The sequence below is a fragment of the Lissotriton helveticus genome, chromosome 1_2, assembly GCF_964261635.1.
Source record: "Lissotriton helveticus chromosome 1_2, aLisHel1.1, whole genome shotgun sequence".
Lineage (NCBI taxonomy): Eukaryota > Metazoa > Chordata > Amphibia > Caudata > Salamandridae > Lissotriton > Lissotriton helveticus.
This window is the reverse complement of record NC_136058.1, coordinates 336,330,078-336,342,159: the sequence shown is the minus strand read 5'-3', so window position 1 is coordinate 336,342,159 and position 12,082 is coordinate 336,330,078. Positions and strand designations below refer to the sequence as shown.

The window sequence follows — 12,082 nt, the reverse complement described above, 5'->3', positions numbered from 1 at the left end:
TCCAGGAACTGGTTTTCTTAATGAAAAACGATCAGTTTGCATTCTACTTTAAAGAGGGAGCCCGGCTAGCTCAGTCGGTAGAGCATAAGACTCTTAATCTCAGGGTCGTGGGTTCGAGCCCCACGTTGGGCGAAAACGAGTAATTTTTGCAGGATTATTGCATTGGATCTCATAATATGGCAATTAATCTTGCATTAGACATGCATTAACTCCCAAAAATTGTATATCTTTGGTTTCCCATTGGTGGGAAATGTAACTTCAAGATTAGGTAGGGCATTAGTCTAGATTAACCTACAGCGATATTACTCCTATTCAAGTACTAAACAGGCCAACCTGAACTGTAAAACATCCCCTAAGTGGAGGTAAGGCATCAGTTAGGAGTGAACTGAACACTCATGTAATGGGCAATTTGACGTCAAATAAAGTGTGGTAGGCATTAACGTTACTTTTGAAATGTTATTCTGAGGGAGCACACAGGGGAATTAGCTCAAATGGTAGGGCGCTCGCTTAGCATGCGAGAGGTTGCTGGATCGATGCCCGCATTCTCCATTCTAAAATGTACATACATTTTATTTTTAACTTGTCATTGCCAAGCTTGTTGCATAGTAAGAACAGATAAATCACAGATGGCTTTCATATATGGTCACATCATAACAACTAAAGGGGTTTTATGAAAAGGGTTTAGGTATTCGTTAGCTTGTGAGAGCAATTTGAGTTCTTATGCAATCTCACAATGACATTTCCACAACTTCCATTTCAATTTTGTCTCATTTTACTTGACACTCTGTCCACTGAGGGATCTATAAATGATAAGTTCCTTGAAAAACAAGAGTTGAGGAATATCCAGGAACTGGTTTTCTTAATGAAAAACGATCAGTTTGCATTCTACTTTAAAGAGGGAGCCCGGCTAGCTCAGTCGGTAGAGCATGAGACTCTTAATCTCAGGGTCGTGGGTTCGAGCCCCACGTTGGGCGAAAACGAGTAATTTTTGCAGGATTATTGAATTGGATCTCATAATATGGCAATTAATCTTGCATTAGACATGCATTAACTCCCAAAAATTGTATATCTTTGGTTTCCCATTGGTGGGAAATGTAACTTCAAGATTAGGTAGGGCATTAGTCTAGATTAACATACAGCGATATTACTCCTATTCAAGTACTAAACAGGCCAACCTGAACTGTAAAACATCCCCTAAGTGGAGGTAAGGCATCAGTTAGGAGTGAACTGAACACTCATGTAATGGGCAATTTGACGTCAAATAAAGTGTGGTAGGCATTAACATTACTTTTGAAATGTTATTCTGAGGGAGCACACTGGGGAATTAGCTCAAATGGTAGGGCGCTCGCTTAGCATGCGAGAGGTAGCGGGATCGATGCCCGCATTCTCCATTCTAAAATGTACATACATTTTATTTTTAACTTGTCATTGCCAAGCTTGTTGCATAGTAAGAACAGATAAATCACAGATGGCTTTCATATATGGTCACATCATAACAACTAAAGGGGTTTTATCAAAAGGGTTTAGGTATTCGTTAGCTTGTGAGAGCAATTTGAGTTCTTATGCAATCTCACAATGACATTTCCACAACTTCCATTTCAATTTTGTCTCATTTTACTTGACACTCTGTCCACTGAGGGATCTATAAATGATAAGTTCCTTGAAAAACAAGAGTTGAGGAATATCCAGGAACTGGTTTTCTTAATGAAAAACGATCAGTTTGCATACTACTTTAAAGAGGGAGCCCGGCTAGCTCAGTCGGTAGAGCATGAGACTCTTAATCTCAGGGTCGTGGGTTCGAGCCCCACGTTGGGCGAAAACGAGTAATTTTTGCAGGATTATTGCATTGGATCTCATATTATGGCAATTAATCTAGCATTAGACATGCAATAACTCCCAAAAATTGTATATCTTTGGTTTCCCATTGGTGGGAAATGTAACTTCAAGATTAGGTAGGGCATTAGTCTAGATTAACATACAGCGATATTACTCCTATTCAAGTACTAAACAGGCCAACCTGAACTGTAAAACAATCCCTAAGTGGAGGTAAGGCGTCAGTTAGGAGTGAACTGAACACTCATTTAATGGGCAATTTGACGTCAAATAAAGTGTGGTAGGCATTAACATTACTTTTGAAATGTTATTCTGAGGGAGCACACTGGGGAATTAGCTCAAATGGTAGGGCGCTCGCTTAGCATGCGAGAGGTAGCGGGATCGATGCCCGCATTCTCCATTCTAAAATGTACATACATTTTATTTTTAACTTGTCATTGCCAAGCTTGTTGCATAGTAAGAACAGATAAATCACAGATGGCTTTCATATATGGTCACATCATAACAACTAAAGGGGTTTTATCAAAAGGGTTTAGGTATTCGTTAGCTTGTGAGAGCAATTTGAGTTCTTATGCAATCTCACAATGACATTTCCACAACTTCCATTTCAATTTTGTCTCATTTTACTTGACACTCTGTCCACTGAGGGATCTATAAATGATAAGTTCCTTGAAAAACAAGAGTTGAGGAATATCCAGGAACTGGTTTTCTTAATGAAAAACGATCAGTTTGCATACTACTTTAAAGAGGGAGCCCGGCTAGCTCAGTCGGTAGAGCAAAAGACTCTTAATCTCAGGGTCGTGGGTTCGAGCCCCACGTTGGGCGAAAACGAGTAATTTTTGCAGGATTATTGCATTGGATCTCATATTATGGCAATTAATCTTGCATTAGACATGCAATAACTCCCAAAAATTGTATATCTTTGGTTTCCCATTGGTGGGAAATGTAACTTCAAGATTAGGTAGGGCATTAGTCTAGATTAACATACAGCGATATTACTCCTATTCAAGTACTAAACAGGCCAACCTGAACTGTAAAACAATCCCTAAGTGGAGGTAAGGCATCAGTTAGGAGTGAACTGAACACTCATGTAATGGGCAATTTGACGTCAAATAAAGTGTGGTAGGCATTAACGTTACTTTTGAAATGTTATTCTGAGGGAGCACACAGGGGAATTAGCTCAAATGGTAGGGCGCTCGCTTAGCATGCGAGAGGTAGCGGGATCGATGCCCGCATTCTCCATTCTAAAATGTACATACATTTTATTTTTAACTTGTCATTGCCAAGCTTGTTGCATAGTAAGAACAGATAAATCACAGATGGCTTTCATATATGGTCACATCATTACAACTAAAGGGGTTTTATCAAAAGGGTTTAGGTATTCGTTAGCTTGTGAGAGCAATTTGAGTTCTTATGCAATCTCACAATGACATTTCCACAACTTCCATTTCAATTTTGTCTCATTTTACTTGACACTCTGTCCACTGAGGGATCTATAAATGATAAGTTCCTTGAAAAACAAGAGTTGAGGAATATCCAGGAACTGGTTTTCTTAATGAAAAACGATCAGTTTGCATTCTACTTTAAAGAGGGAGCCCGGCTAGCTCAGTCGGTAGAGCATGAGACTCTTAATCTCAGGGTCGTGGGTTCGAGCCCCACGTTGGGCGAAAACGAGTAATTTTTGCAGGATTATTGCATTGGATCTCATAATATGGCAATTAATCTTGCATTAGACATGCATTAACTCCCAAAAATTGTATATCTTTGGTTTCCCATTGGTGGGAAATGTAACTTCAAGATTAGGTAGGGCATTAGTCTAGATTAACATACAGCGATATTACTCCTATTCAAGTACTAAACAGGCCAACCTGAACTGTAAAACAATCCCTAAGTGGAGGTAAGGCATCAGTTAGGAGTGAACTGAACACTCATGTAATGGGCAATTTGACGTCAAATAAAGTGTGGTAGGCATTAACATTACTTTTGAAATGTTATTCTGAGGGAGCACACAGGGGAATTAGCTCAAATGGTAGGGCGCTCGCTTAGCATGCGAGAGGTAGCGGGATCGATGCCCTCATTCTCCATTCTAAAATGTACATACATTTTATTTTTAACTTGTCATTGCCAAGCTTGTTGCATAGTAAGAACAGATAAATCACAGATGGCTTTCATATATGGTCACATCATAACAACTAAAGGGGTTTTATCAAAAGGGTTTAGGTATTCGTTAGCTTGTGAGAGCAATTTGAGTTCTTATGCAATCTCACAATGACATTTCCACAACTTCCATTTCAATTTTGTCTCATTTTACTTAACACTCTGTCCACTGAGGGATCTATAAATGATAAGTTCCTTGAAAAACAAGAGTTGAGGAATATCCAGGAACTGGTTTTCTTAATGAAAAACGATCAGTTTGCATTCTACTTTAAAGAGGGAGCCCGGCTAGCTCAGTCGGTAGAGCATAAGACTCTTAATCTCAGGGTCGTGGGTTCAAGCCCCACGTTGGGCGAAAACGAGTAATTTTTGCAGGATTATTGCATTGGATCTCATAATATGGCAATTAATCTTGCATTAGACATGCATTAACTCCCAAAAATTGTATATCTTTGGTTTCCCATTGGTGGGAAATGTAACTTCAAGATTAGGTAGGGCATTAGTCTAGATTAACCTACAGCGATATTACTCCTATTCAAGTACTAAACAGGCCAACCTGAACTGTAAAACATCCCCTAAGTGGAGGTAAGGCATCAGTTAGGAGTGAACTGAACACTCATGTAATGGGCAATTTGACGTCAAATAAAGTGTGGTAGGCATTAACGTTACTTTTGAAATGTTATTCTGAGGGAGCACACAGGGGAATTAGCTCAAATGGTAGAGCGCTCGCTTAGCATGCGAGAGGTAGCGGGATCGATGCCCGCATTCTCCATTCTAAAATGTACATACATTTTATTTTTAACTTGTCATTGCCAAGCTTGTTGCATAGTAAGAACAGATAAATCACAGATGGCTTTCATATATGGTCACATCATAACAACTAAAGGGGTTTTATCAAAAGGGTTTAGGTATTTGTTAGCTTGTGAGAGCAATTTGAGTTCTTATGCAATCTCACAATGACATTTCCACAACTTCCATTTCAATTTTGTCTCATTTTACTTGACACTCTGTCCACTGAGGGATCTATAAATGATAAGTTCCTTGAAAAACAAGAGTTGAGGAATATCCAGGAACTGGTTTTCTTAATGAAAAACGATCAGTTTGCATACTACTTTAAAGAGGGAGCCCGGCTAGCTCAGTCGGTAGAGCATGAGACTCTTAATCTCAGGGTCGTGGGTTCGAGCCCCACGTTGGGCGAAAACGAGTAATTTTTGCAGGATTATTGCATTGGATCTCATAATATGGCAATTAATCATGCATTAGACATGCATTAACTCCCAAAAATTGTATATCTTTGGTTTCCCATTGGTGGGAAATGTAACTTCAAGATTAGGTAGAGCATTAGTCTAGATTAACATACAGCGATATTACTCCTATTCAAGTACTAAACAGGCCAACCTGAACTGTAAAACAATCCCTAAGTGGAGGTAAGGCATCAGTTAGGAGTGAACTGAACACTCATGTAATGGGCAATTTGACGTCAAATAAAGTGTGGTAGGCATTAACGTTACTTTTGAAATGTTATTCTGAGGGAGCACACAGGGGAATTAGCTCAAATGGTAGGGCGCTCGCTTAGCATGCGAGAGGTAGCGGGATCAATGCCCGCATTCTCCATTCTAAAATGTACATACATTTTATTTTTAACTTGTCATTGCCAAGCTTGTTGCATAGTAAGAACAGATAAATCACAGATGGCTTTCATATATGGTCACATCATAACAACTAAAGGGGTTTTATCAAAAGGGTTTAGGTATTCGTTAGCTTGTGAGAGCAATTTGAGTTCTTATGCAATCTCACAATGACATTTCCACAACTTCCATTTCAATTTTGTCTCATTTTACTTGACACTCTGTCCACTGAGGGATCTATAAATGATAAGTTCCTTGAAAAACAAGAGTTGAGGAATATCCAGGAACTGGTTTTCTTAATGAAAAACGATCAGTTTGCATTCTACTTTAAAGAGGGAGCCCGGCTAGCTCAGTCGGTAGAGCATAAGACTCTTAATCTCAGGGTCGTGGGTTCGAGCCCCACGTTGGGCGAAAACGAGTAATTTTTGCAAGATTATTGCATTGGATCTCATAATATGGCAATTAATCTTGCATTAGACATGCATTAACTCCCAAAAATTGTATATCTTTGGTTTCCCATTGGTGGGAAATGTAACTTCAAGATTAGGTAGGGCATTAGTCTAGATTAACCTACAGCGATATTACTCCTATTCAAGTACTAAACAGGCCAACCTGAACTGTAAAACATCCCCTAAGTGGAGGTAAGGCATCAGTTAGGAGTGAACTGAACACTCATGTAATGGGCAATTTGACGTCAAATAAAGTGTGGTAGGCATTAACGTTACTTTTGAAATGTTATTCTGAGGGAGCACACTGGGGAATTAGCTCAAATGGTAGAGCGCTCGCTTAGCATGCGAGAGGTAGCGGGATCGATGCCCGCATTCTCCATTCTAAAATGTACATACATTTTATTTTTAACTTGTCATTGCCAAGCTTGTTGCATAGTAAGAACATATAAATCACAGATGGCTTTCATATATGGTCACATCATAACAACTAAAGGGGTTTTATCAAAAGGGTTTAGGTATTTGTTAGCTTGTGAGAGCAATTTGAGTTCTTATGCAATCTCACAATGACATTTCCACAACTTCCATTTCAATTTTGTCTCATTTTACTTCACACTCTGTCCACTGAGGGATCTATAAATGATAAGTTCCTTGAAAAACAAGAGTTGAGGAATATCCAGGAACTGGTTTTCTTAATGAAAAACGATCAGTTTGCATACTACTTTAAAGAGGGAGCCCGGCTAGCTCAGTCGGTAGAGCATGAGACTCTTAATCTCAGGGTCGTGGGTTCGAGCCCCACGTTGGGCGAAAACGAGTAATTTTTGCAGGATTATTGCATTGGATCTCATAATATGGCAATTAATCATGCATTAGGCATGCATTAACTCCCAAAAATTGTATATCTTTGGTTTCCCATTGGTGGGAAATGTAACTTCAAGATTAGGTAGAGCATTAGTCTAGATTAACATACAGCGATATTACTCCTATTCAAGTACTAAACAGGCCAACCTGAACTGTAAAACATCCCCTAAGTGGAGGTAAGGCATCAGTTAGGAGTGAACTGAACACTCATGTAATGGGCAATTTGACGTCAAATAAAGTGTGGTAGGCATTAACATTACTTTTGAAATGTTATTCTGAGGGAGCACACAGGGGAATTAGCTCAAATGGTAGGGCGCTCGCTTAGCATGCGAGAGGTAGCGGGATCGATGCCCGCATTCTCCATTCTAAAATGTACATACATTTTATTTTTAACTTGTCATTGTCAAGCTTGTTGCATAGTAAGAACAGATAAATCACAGATGGCTTTCATATATGGTCACATCATAACAACTAAAGGGGTTTTATCAAAAGGGTTTAGGTATTCGTTAGCTTGTGAGAGCAATTTGAGTTCTTATGCAATCTCACAATGACATTTCCACAACTTCCATTTCAATTTTGCCTCATTTTACTTGACACTCTGTCCACTGAGGGATCTATAAATGATAAGTTCCTTGAAAAACAAGAGTTGAGGAATATCCAGGAACTGGTTTTCTTAATGAAAAACGATCAGTTTGCATTCTACTTTAAAGAGGGAGCCCGGCTAGCTCAGTCGGTAGAGCATGAGACTCTTAATCTCAGGGTCGTGGGTTCGAGCCCCACGTTGGGCGAAAACGAGTAATTTTTGCAGGATTATTGAATTGGATCTCATAATATGGCAATTAATCTTGCATTAGACATGCATTAACTCCCAAAAATTGTATATCTTTGGTTTCCCATTGGTGGGAAATGTAACTTCAAGATTAGGTAGGGCATTAGTCTAGATTAACATACAGCGATATTACTCCTATTCAAGTACTAAACAGGCCAACCTGAACTGTAAAACATCCCCTAAGTGGAGGTAAGGCATCAGTTAGGAGTGAACTGAACACTCATGTAATGGGCAATTTGACGTCAAATAAAGTGTGGTAGGCATTAACATTACTTTTGAAATGTTATTCTGAGGGAGCACACTGGGGAATTAGCTCAAATGGTAGGGCGCTCGCTTAGCATGCGAGAGGTAGCGGGATCGATGCCCGCATTCTCCATTCTAAAATGTACATACATTTTATTTTTAACTTGTCATTGCCAAGCTTGTTGCATAGTAAGAACAGATAAATCACAGATGGCTTTCATATATGGTCACATCATAACAACTAAAGGGGTTTTATCAAAAGGGTTTAGGTATTCGTTAGCTTGTGAGAGCAATTTGAGTTCTTATGCAATCTCACAATGACATTTCCACAACTTCCATTTCAATTTTGTCTCATTTTACTTGACACTCTGTCCACTGAGGGATCTATAAATGATAAGTTCCTTGAAAAACAAGAGTTGAGGAATATCCAGGAACTGGTTTTCTTAATGAAAAATGATCAGTTTGCATACTACTTTAAAGAGGGAGCCCGGCTAGCTCAGTCGGTAGAGCATGAGACTCTTAATCTCAGGGTCGTGGCTTCGAGCCCCACGTTGGGCGAAAACGAGTAATTTTTGCAGGATTATTGCATTGGATCTCATAATATGGCAATTAATCTTGCATTAGACATGCATTAACTCCCAAAAAGTGTATATCTTTGGTTTCCCATTGGTGGGAAATGTAACTTCAAGATTAGGTAGGGCATTAGTCTAGATTAACATACAGCGATATTACTCCTATTCAAGTACTAAACAGGCCAACCTGAACTGTAAAACAATCCCTAAGTGGAGGTAAGGCATCAGTTAGGAGTGAACTGAACACTCATGTAATGGGCAATTTGACGTCAAATAAAGTGTGGTAGGCATTAACATTACTTTTGAAATGTTATTCTGAGGGAGCACACAGGGGAATTAGCTCAAATGGTAGGGCGCTCGCTTAGCATGCGAGAGGTAGCGGGATCGATGCCCGCATTCTCCATTCTAAAATGTACATACATTTTATATTTAACTTGTCATTGCCAAGCTTGTTGCATAGTAAGAACCGATAAATCACAGATGGCTTTCATATATGGTCACATCATAACAACTAAAGGGGTTTTATCAAAAGGGTTTAGGTATTCGTTAGCTTGTGAGAGCAATTTGAGTTCTTATGCAATCTCACAATGACATTTCCACAACTTCCATTTCAATTTTGTCTCATTTTACTTGACACTCTGTCCACTGAGGGATCTATAAATGATAAGTTCCTTGAAAAACAAGAGTTGAGGAATATCCAGGAACTGGTTTTCTTAATGAAAAACGATCAGTTTGCATACTACTTTAAAGAGGGAGCCCGGCTAGCTCAGTCGGTAGAGCATGAGACTCTTAATCTCAGGGTCGTGGGTTCGAGCCCCACGTTGGGCGAAAACGAGTAATTTTTGCAGGATTATTGCATTGGATCTCATATTATGGCAATTAATCTTGCATTAGACATGCAATAACTCCCAAAAATTGTATATCTTTGGTTTCCCATTGGTGGGAAATGTAACTTCAAGATTAGGTAGGGCATTAGTCTAGATTAACATACAGCGATATTACTCCTATTCAAGTACTAAACAGGCCAACCTGAACTGTAAAACAATCCCTAAGTGGAGGTAAGGCATCAGTTAGGAGTGAACTGAACACTCATGTAATGGGCAATTTGACGTCAAATAAAGTGTGGTAGGCATTAACGTTACTTTTGAAATGTTATTCTGAGGGAGCACACAGGGGAATTAGCTCAAATGGTAGAGCGCTCGCTTAGCATGCGAGAGGTAGCGGGATCGATGCCCGCATTCTCCATTCTAAAATGTACATACATTTTATTTTTAACTTGTCATTGCCAAGCTTGTTGCATAGTAAGAACAGATAAATCACAAATGGCTTTCATATATGGTCACATCATAACAAGTAAAGGGGTTTTATCAAAAGGGTTTAGGTATTTGTTAGCTTGTGAGAGCAATTTGAGTTCTTATGCAATCTCACAATGACATTTCCACAACTTCCATTTCAATTTTGTCTCATTTTACTTGACACTCTGTCCACTGAGGGATCTATAAATGATAAGTTCCTTGAAAAACAAGAGTTGAGGAATATCCAGGAACTGGTTTTCTTAATGAAAAACGATCAGTTTGCATACTACTTTAAAGAGGGAGCCCGGCTAGCTCAGTCGGTAGAGCATGAGACTCTAAATCTCAGGGTTGTGGGTTCGATCCCCACGTTGGGCGAAAACAAGTAATTTTTGCAGGATTATTGCATTGGATCTCATAATATGGCAATTAATCTTGCATTAGACATGCAATAACTCCCAAAAATTGTATATCTTTGGTTTCCCATTGGTGGGAAATGTAACTTCAAGATTAGGTAGGGCATTAGTCTAGATTAACATACAGCGATATTACTCCTATTCAAGTACTAAACAGGCCAACCTGAACTGTAAAACAATCCCTAAGTGGAGGTAAGGCATCAGTTAGGAGTGAACTGAACACTCATGTAATGGGCAATTTGACGTCAAATAAAGTGTGGTAGGCATTAACATTACTTTTGTAATGTTATTCTGAGGGAGCACACAGGGGAATTAGCTCAAATGGTAGGGCGCTCGCTTAGCATGCGAGAGGTAGCGGGATCGATGCCCGCATTCTCCATTCTAAAATGTACATACATTTTATTTTTAACTTGTCATTGTCAAGCTTGTTGCATAGTAAGAACAGATAAATCACAGATGGCTTTCATATATGGTCACATCATAACAACTAAAGGGGTTTTATCAAAAGGGTTTAGGTATTCGTTAGCTTGTGAGAGCAATTTGAGTTCTTATGCAATCTCACAATGACATTTCCACAACTTCCATTTCAATTTTGTCTCATTTTACTTGACACTCTGTCCACTGAGGGATCTATAAATGATAAGTTCCTTGAAAAACAAGAGTTGAGGAATATCCAGGAACTGGTTTTCTTAATGAAAAACGATCAGTTTGCATTCTACTTTAAAGAGGGAGCCCGGCTAGCTCAGTCGGTAGAGCATGAGACTCTTAATCTCAGGGTCGTGGGTTCGAGCCCCACGTTGGGCGAAAACGAGTAATTTTTGCAGGATTATTGCATTGGATCTCATAATATGGCAATTAATCTTGCATTAGACATGCATTAACTCCCAAAAATTGTATATCTTTGGTTTCCCATTGGTGGGAAATGTAACTTCAAGATTAGGTAGGGCATTAGTCTAGATTAACATACAGCGATATTACTCCTATTCAAGTACTAAACAGGCCAACCTGAACTGTAAAACATCCCCTAAGTGGAGGTAAGGCATCAGTTAGGAGTGAACTGAACACTCATGTAATGGGCAATTTGACGTCAAATAAAGTGTGGTAGGCATTAACATTACTTTTGAAATGTTATTCTGAGGGAGCACACTGGGGAATTAGCTCAAATGGTAGGGCGCTCGCTTAGCATGAGAGAGGTAGCGGGATCGATGCCCGCATTCTCCATTCTAAAATGTACATACATTTTATTTTTAACTTGTCATTGCCAAGCTTGTTGCATAGTAAGAACAGATAAATCACAGATGGCTTTCATATATGGTCACATCATAACAACTAAAGGGGTTTTATCAAAAGGGTTTAGGTATTCGTTAGCTTGTGAGAGCAATTTGAGTTCTTATGCAATCTCACAATGACATTTCCACAACTTCCATTTCAATTTTGTCTCATTTTACTTGACACTCTGTCCACTGAGGGATCTATAAATGATAAGTTCCTTGAAAAACAAGAGTTGAGGAATATCCAGGAACTGGTTTTCTTAATGAAAAACGATCAGTTTGCATACTACTTTAAAGAGGGAGCCCGGCTAGCTCAGTCGGTAGAGCATGAGACTCTTAATCTCAGGGTCGTGGGTTCGAGCCCCACGTTGGGCGAAAACGAGTAATTTTTGCAGGATTATTGCATTGGATCTCATATTATGGCAATTAATCTTGCATTAGACATGCAATAACTCCCAAAAATTGTATATCTTTGGTTTCCCATTGGTGGGAAATGTAACTTCAAGATTAGGTAGGGCATTAGTCTAGATTAACATA

At 39.1% G+C, this 12,082-nt stretch overlaps 23 non-coding genes across 23 annotated transcripts; all 23 read left to right on the top strand.

Moving 5' to 3' along the window:
* Positions 1-59: 59 nt before the first annotated feature.
* TRNAK-CUU (transfer RNA lysine (anticodon CUU)) lies at positions 60-132 on the top strand. Its single transcript has one exon. It is a non-coding gene; the product is annotated as a tRNA-Lys (tRNA).
* A 769-nt stretch (positions 133-901) lies between these two features.
* TRNAK-CUU (transfer RNA lysine (anticodon CUU)) lies at positions 902-974 on the top strand. The gene has a single exon. It is a non-coding gene; the product is annotated as a tRNA-Lys (tRNA).
* A 344-nt stretch (positions 975-1,318) lies between these two features.
* Positions 1,319-1,391, top strand: TRNAA-AGC (transfer RNA alanine (anticodon AGC)). The gene has a single exon. It is a non-coding gene; the product is annotated as a tRNA-Ala (tRNA).
* Positions 1,392-1,743: 352 nt separating this feature from the next.
* TRNAK-CUU (transfer RNA lysine (anticodon CUU)) lies at positions 1,744-1,816 on the top strand. Its single transcript has one exon. It is a non-coding gene; the product is annotated as a tRNA-Lys (tRNA).
* A 344-nt stretch (positions 1,817-2,160) lies between these two features.
* TRNAA-AGC (transfer RNA alanine (anticodon AGC)) lies at positions 2,161-2,233 on the top strand. The gene has a single exon. It is a non-coding gene; the product is annotated as a tRNA-Ala (tRNA).
* A 769-nt stretch (positions 2,234-3,002) lies between these two features.
* On the top strand, positions 3,003-3,075 carry TRNAA-AGC (transfer RNA alanine (anticodon AGC)). The gene has a single exon. It is a non-coding gene; the product is annotated as a tRNA-Ala (tRNA).
* Positions 3,076-3,427: 352 nt separating this feature from the next.
* On the top strand, positions 3,428-3,500 carry TRNAK-CUU (transfer RNA lysine (anticodon CUU)). The gene has a single exon. It is a non-coding gene; the product is annotated as a tRNA-Lys (tRNA).
* A 769-nt stretch (positions 3,501-4,269) lies between these two features.
* TRNAK-CUU (transfer RNA lysine (anticodon CUU)) lies at positions 4,270-4,342 on the top strand. Its single transcript has one exon. It is a non-coding gene; the product is annotated as a tRNA-Lys (tRNA).
* Positions 4,343-4,686: 344 nt separating this feature from the next.
* TRNAA-AGC (transfer RNA alanine (anticodon AGC)) lies at positions 4,687-4,759 on the top strand. Its single transcript has one exon. It is a non-coding gene; the product is annotated as a tRNA-Ala (tRNA).
* A 352-nt stretch (positions 4,760-5,111) lies between these two features.
* Positions 5,112-5,184, top strand: TRNAK-CUU (transfer RNA lysine (anticodon CUU)). The gene has a single exon. It is a non-coding gene; the product is annotated as a tRNA-Lys (tRNA).
* Positions 5,185-5,953: 769 nt separating this feature from the next.
* On the top strand, positions 5,954-6,026 carry TRNAK-CUU (transfer RNA lysine (anticodon CUU)). Its single transcript has one exon. It is a non-coding gene; the product is annotated as a tRNA-Lys (tRNA).
* Positions 6,027-6,370: 344 nt separating this feature from the next.
* Positions 6,371-6,443, top strand: TRNAA-AGC (transfer RNA alanine (anticodon AGC)). Its single transcript has one exon. It is a non-coding gene; the product is annotated as a tRNA-Ala (tRNA).
* A 352-nt stretch (positions 6,444-6,795) lies between these two features.
* On the top strand, positions 6,796-6,868 carry TRNAK-CUU (transfer RNA lysine (anticodon CUU)). The gene has a single exon. It is a non-coding gene; the product is annotated as a tRNA-Lys (tRNA).
* A 344-nt stretch (positions 6,869-7,212) lies between these two features.
* On the top strand, positions 7,213-7,285 carry TRNAA-AGC (transfer RNA alanine (anticodon AGC)). The gene has a single exon. It is a non-coding gene; the product is annotated as a tRNA-Ala (tRNA).
* Positions 7,286-7,637: 352 nt separating this feature from the next.
* Positions 7,638-7,710, top strand: TRNAK-CUU (transfer RNA lysine (anticodon CUU)). The gene has a single exon. It is a non-coding gene; the product is annotated as a tRNA-Lys (tRNA).
* Positions 7,711-8,054: 344 nt separating this feature from the next.
* Positions 8,055-8,127, top strand: TRNAA-AGC (transfer RNA alanine (anticodon AGC)). The gene has a single exon. It is a non-coding gene; the product is annotated as a tRNA-Ala (tRNA).
* A 352-nt stretch (positions 8,128-8,479) lies between these two features.
* Positions 8,480-8,552, top strand: TRNAK-CUU (transfer RNA lysine (anticodon CUU)). Its single transcript has one exon. It is a non-coding gene; the product is annotated as a tRNA-Lys (tRNA).
* Positions 8,553-8,896: 344 nt separating this feature from the next.
* Positions 8,897-8,969, top strand: TRNAA-AGC (transfer RNA alanine (anticodon AGC)). Its single transcript has one exon. It is a non-coding gene; the product is annotated as a tRNA-Ala (tRNA).
* A 352-nt stretch (positions 8,970-9,321) lies between these two features.
* On the top strand, positions 9,322-9,394 carry TRNAK-CUU (transfer RNA lysine (anticodon CUU)). Its single transcript has one exon. It is a non-coding gene; the product is annotated as a tRNA-Lys (tRNA).
* Positions 9,395-9,738: 344 nt separating this feature from the next.
* Positions 9,739-9,811, top strand: TRNAA-AGC (transfer RNA alanine (anticodon AGC)). Its single transcript has one exon. It is a non-coding gene; the product is annotated as a tRNA-Ala (tRNA).
* Positions 9,812-10,580: 769 nt separating this feature from the next.
* On the top strand, positions 10,581-10,653 carry TRNAA-AGC (transfer RNA alanine (anticodon AGC)). Its single transcript has one exon. It is a non-coding gene; the product is annotated as a tRNA-Ala (tRNA).
* A 352-nt stretch (positions 10,654-11,005) lies between these two features.
* On the top strand, positions 11,006-11,078 carry TRNAK-CUU (transfer RNA lysine (anticodon CUU)). The gene has a single exon. It is a non-coding gene; the product is annotated as a tRNA-Lys (tRNA).
* Positions 11,079-11,847: 769 nt separating this feature from the next.
* Positions 11,848-11,920, top strand: TRNAK-CUU (transfer RNA lysine (anticodon CUU)). Its single transcript has one exon. It is a non-coding gene; the product is annotated as a tRNA-Lys (tRNA).
* Positions 11,921-12,082: the final 162 nt, after the last annotated feature.